Genomic DNA, 6000 nt, shown 5'->3' on the forward strand with positions numbered 1-6000 from the left:
ATGGCTGTATTCATTTTGTTAAAAGATTAATTATTCCCTTTAAAAGACGCTGCAAGCATCTCTGGATGACACGACTAGTTATAATATTGATTTTGTAGAGTAATGCAGAAAATACTAGAGATGGCAAACTTCGAGTATATAAGATGCTATTTATTCATTCAACAATAATCTATTGATCACCAGTCACTGCTCTTGATACTTAATGTTTGGTTGAACAAAGCAACCCCCAAACCCCTAACTTCCTGGACCTGACATTCTGGTGAAGAAGAAAGGCAATAAACGTTGTTAAAAGGTGATAACTTCTAAAGAGGGTTGGAAGGACAGAGTGATGTGAATTGAAAGTGTTGGAGAACTGCCACTTTAAATAGGAAAAGCAGTCTCCTCTTAAACTCTACCACTGGCTGCCCTGCATTCTGGAGCAGGCCAGTCTCAAATCTTCACAAGTATGTGGGCATCTAGTTGAAAACAAGGAAGAATGCAAGGTCATAATCTTTTCACATCTGCAGCTAAGAATGTAACAATGAGTACCTTTTGTCCTACAGTAGATGCAAGGAGTGGGCTTATCCAGTGACTCAGTGGTAAAGAATCCACCTGCAGTGCAGGAGACGAAGGAGTCTCGGGTTCGATCCCTGGGTCAGGAAGATCCCCTGGAGGAGGAAATGGCAACCCACTCCAGTATTCTTGCCTGGAGAATCCCACGGACAGAGGAACGTGGTGGGCTACAGTCCATGGGGTCACAAAGAGTCAGACACAACTGAGTGACTGAGTACACACACACACACACACACACACACACACACACACACACATGCAAGGAGTAATATCCAGTTTTCTGATCAGTCTTGTCTTGCATGCCTTCCTTTAGTAGGTGAAAAATATTTTACAGTATTTACTGAGCAGGGTTTCCTGGTGGCTCAGCTGGTCAAAAATCCGCCTGCGTTGCAGGAGACCACCTGCAGTGTGGGAGACCTGGGTTTGATCCTTGTATTCTTGCTGGGGAACCTACTCCAGTATTCTTGCTGGGGAACCCCATGGACAGAGGAGCCTGGCAGGCTACATTTCATGGGGTAGCAAAGAGTCAGATACCATGTAACAAGTAAACCACCACCACTGAGCAGGGACCTCTGAACCAACAGCTACAATTATTTACATGTGTCAGTAGATAAAAACCAATGATAGTTTATTTAATTTACACCCAGATTTTTAATGGAAAAATTTCACACTATTATTGGGTAGTCACAAAGTCCAGCCCTCTAATGCCCAGAATGTAGAACTGGGGCCCAGAACAGATGTGACTGGTCTGAGGGCACAAAGATACAGAGAACACCAGAGCACAGGGCCAGATCCTTTCAAATAGGATAATTATTAGATTTTATTTTATGAGGAATTATGAATAATAAAATGTCCTAGAAGATGTTTTTATTGACACATTACATTAGACAGAGAAAACACCCATTGGTCATATCAATTTATAACTAATTTTGGGGAGTTCCCTGGTGGTCTTGTGGTCAGAATTCCAGGCTTTAGCTGCCATAGCCCAGGTTCAATCACTGCTTGGGGAACTGAGATCTCACAAGCCACACAGCAGGGCCAAAACATAAATAAATAAACTAATTTTTGCTGATAGCACTTACTATTTCATCTGGAGGGACTGGTGTTGATCTTGGCGAGGCAGAAGAGAACGGTGGCATGAAGCGAGATCTTAATTCCCTGCCCACGAATTGAACCTGGGTAGCCTGGATGAAAACCAGGAATCCTAGCCACCAAACTAGCAAGGGATAGAGGCTAGAAGCCAATTTTCCCTGGATCTTTGTCCCCAGTGGAAAATGCATTTATCACGGAGGCAGAAACTGTAAATGCAGGTGCAAAGCTTATTATTGGAGACATAGCACAACAACAAGTGGGAGAGCACATAGAGAAACAGTTTGTTTATTTGGGATAGGAGCAAGGCAGAGATGCACACCCAGAGAGAAAGGGTGTGGGCATACCCGCTAGTGAGGAGAAGCACAGTAAAGAGGCGGTTAAGTCATTTATATAGGTCAGTTCTTCTGGGTCCTTGGTCTTCCTTCAGGCCAATTATTTGGTTTCTTTTTTTCACACCTGAGCTACCCTGGGACCCTCTTCTGGGGTGCGCACGTACCCCTCAGCCAAGATGGATCTCAAAGTGAAGGCTTCTGGAAGGAGCAAGACTCATTATGGACTTATCGGGCTTTTATCCGACCTGCCAATGCAAAGAGACACCCAACATCCCTGCGAGGGGAGCAGGCAGAAATGGGCGAAGCATGTGGACCGAACTTTCCTTGCTCGGTCAGCTTTTCCTGGTCTCTTTGACCACTTCATAATTGCGTGGGGAATTAGAACTACTAACCTGATCTGTTGGACCATAGACTTTCAAGGGACTTGTGGTCCATGCCGTTACTGTGTACTTTTACTTAGACCCCCATGTATGGAAGCGCTTAGCCTTGCTAGACTAGGCAAGCCTTGCTAGAAAGTTACTAGGAGCATGTATGGAGCGAGGTGGAACTCTAGCTCCAGGAACGTCTCTCAGGCTGGAGGTTACTAGTTTGGCTGCCTGCCTCAGGGGCCAGCGACCTGAAAGTGAGTCTTTGTCATGGCTGTGCCTCCTATCTATATGGATAGAAGCACTGCTGGTGGCCATGAGGTTTTTGAGGACACAGATTGGGAACTGCAGGATCTGTTCAGATTGGAAGTACAGTGGGCTTCTTTCTCTGGTAGCTCTAGCTCTTAGTAGACCAGAGGAGGCTTTTGTCTCAACTCCTTAGATATTCTTTTTTGGAATCTGTGGAAATGAACTGGAAGGATTGTTCCTAGTAGCTCAAGTAGCTCACTTTTTCCTCGCTAGCCAACCCTCTACCACCTCTTTTGGTATACCGATGTGGCAATGACTCACCACTTCTACTGAGATCAGGACAGTACTCAGGAATGGGCACAGGCACACACAAGATGGATGCTTCCCCTAGTAGTACTAGCTTGGGAAACATTCCGGGAAAGCTACTCTGTTACACTCTGGGTGGCAACAGAGAAAAGGGTAAATCAAACAAAGGTCTTGGTGGTATGGAAGTAATCAATCTGCGATGCCATCAGGTCTACCCCTGATGCATCTCCACCCCACCTCAGTGGTAGTACCGGGAGGGACAAGTTAAGATGCCTCCATCGGTAAGGGACAGACTAAATCTGACCAGGGAAGGAAAGCTTCCGGTGGAGAGTCTTCTACACCCCCATCTAGAGCAGGGAAGGACGCTTCCAGCGGAAAAAAGCCATGGCTGTGGATGCCGCTTTTTTCTCTCTTACAGATGGGAGCCAGCAGTTCCAGAACCACTCCTTTAAAATGTATTTTCTAAAAAAAGCTGGGACAGGTTTGATCCCCAGAATTTAGAAAGACACCCTATCTTCTTTTGTGATACTGAATGGCCACAGTATCCTTTGGAAGACAGGGAACGCTGACCTGTTGAAGAATCTCAATTATTACTGTTTTACAACTAGACCAGTTCTGTAGGAAACAAGAGAAATGGGTAGAAGTTCCATATGTGTTGTTCTTTATCTCTCTATGAGACATGCCAGACTTGTGTCCTAAGGGTGCAGATTTGGGTGTGAAACCCTCAGCTGCCTCCTGTTCTCTTACTTTGCCCCTGTATCTGGGGCTCCCAGCTGGACAGGCTGAGAGTCAGGGCACCCTTCCAGGAGGGGTTGCTTCTGTCTTGGTAGAAATTCAAACAGTACTAATTGCAGTCGAGACCATTGAGAGGATCCAAAAAGTACACAGAAGACTTTACGGGACTAACTTTACTTTATGAGCTTACTTGGAGAGATGTAATGTATGTCTTGGGACAGACGCTGACTCCTGACTTGAGAACTCGAGTTTTGGGGGAAGCTGAGACTTCCCTGTAGCTCAAATGGTAATGAATCTGCCTTCGAGGCAGGAGACCAGGGTTCGATCCCTGGGTTGGGAAATTCCTCTGGAGAAGGGAATGGCAATCCACTCCAGTATTCCTGCCTGGAGAATTCCTTGGATAGAAAAGCCTGGCGGGCTACAGTTCGTGGGGTTGCAAAGAGTTGGACACGACTGAACAACTAACACAGTCCACTACTTTTGGAGATGAATGGCTTGAACGTGAGACAAGGGGAAAGAGGGAACATGAAATAGCCCTCCTTCCTACTAGGAGCCAAGCAGTTCTTATGACAGAGTCACTTTGCCAGATGTATTCTTGAAGGACTCAAGTGAGCACATGCTAAGCCTTTATGCTAAGTTAGCTGACATAGACCAGGGAGAGAAGGAAACTCCTGATAAACTCCTAGTTTAGACTATGGGAGGCTCTCCACAAGTTTACTGACGTCAATCTTCAAAGTGCAGAAGGAGGAATGATCTTAAAAGATGGATTTCTCACTCAGTCAGCTCCAGATATCTGCCGTAAGTTGCAAAAACAGGCGTTTGGACCGAATCAGTCTTTAGAAAAACTGTTACAGCTGGCTCAGACGGTATATTATGGTAGAGAATATAAGGGGGAAAATAAGAGGCAAAAAAGGAACCAGGCAAAAGACTGAAGCCCCAACAATGGCTGTTGGATCTGCTCTGAAACAGCATGAGGAAAAATGCCCAGAGGAACCCACGTGAAAAGGGAAACACTTGTTATTACTGTGGAAAGGAGGGGCATCTCAAGCGGGATTGCCCTCGGGCATCTAAGCCGCCCCTGGCTCCAGGTCTGGTCTGCAAAGGACCAATACTAGAGAAGAGACTGCCCTCCAAAGTGTAGGCCCCAGGGGTCGGACTCTCAAGACAATCTGGACTGAAGGTGCCCGGGGGTCCCCACACAAGCTACCATCCTAATTACACCTGAGGAACCCTGGGTATTAATAACTGTGTGTGTGTGTGGGGGGGGGGGGGTCAATCAGTTGATTTCTTTTAGACACTGGGGCAACTTTCTCTGTGCTCACTGAAGCCCCTGGCCCGCCTTCCGCCCGATCCACTACCATAATGGGACTGTCTGGATGAGCCAAACATTATTATGTCAGTCATCCTTTAAGTGGCAACTGGGACTCTGTGCTGTTTTCTCACGAGTTTCTAATCTTGCCAGAGTCTCCCTCGCCCCTTCTGGAGAGGGATATACCGAACAAGGTCCAGGCCTCTGTTTTCATGGAGATCGAACCAGCTCTTTTTAATGGATCCAACTGTAAATACTGGAGTGTGAACTGATGGAAAAACGGTGGGTCGTGCACAAAATGCTGTTCCTGTCTTTATCAAGCTCAATGACCCTCACCTACTTTCACATCAAAAGCAGTATCCACTAAAGCCGGAGGTTAATGAATGGACAAAATCTTACTGTACTGACTCCTCATGATGTAACTGGGATCTTAAACTCTAAAGTTCAGAGCAACAATGCTCCACCTTTAAAGCTGCTGTAACTCAAGGGGTGTTGAAAGCTCTAGGAATAGAATATCACTTACACTGTACCTGGAGACCCTAATCTTCGGGAAAGGTAGAAAAAAGCTAATGGCATTATTAAGAGACATCTGCATAAGCTAACTCAGGAAACACAAGACAATTGGTTTAAAGTTTTACCCATAGCTTTAATGAGGGCTCAAACTGCCCCTAAGAAAAAGGGACTGTCTCTGTGACAGACTGTTTTTGTGCACAGATATCATGATAGATCCTGAAGCCTCAAAATAAACTATGTGACTCAGCTTTTAGCTTTTCAACAGACATTACCAGGAGGTTGACTCCTGACCCAGCCTTGGAGTCAAACAAGCCACTGTTTGGGCCAGGAACCGAGATGGGCCTGAGAATCCAGGTGGGCTTGCTTCTGCCGACTCCAAAAGTCCTGCCTGAGTCTGCCGTTTGACTTTCAAGACAGTGCCTTCCTGTCCTGGACTCATCCCTACATTGCATTCCACAATCAGTCTAACTGGTGGGTCTGCCGAGGACTCCCCTCCTCATCAATTGAAGACTTCCCATGGTGGATTTCTCCACTTCAAGGAAAGGAC

This window comes from Bos indicus x Bos taurus, chromosome X, assembly GCF_003369695.1.
Source record: "Bos indicus x Bos taurus breed Angus x Brahman F1 hybrid chromosome X, Bos_hybrid_MaternalHap_v2.0, whole genome shotgun sequence".
Taxonomy (NCBI): Eukaryota; Metazoa; Chordata; class Mammalia; order Artiodactyla; family Bovidae; genus Bos; species Bos indicus x Bos taurus.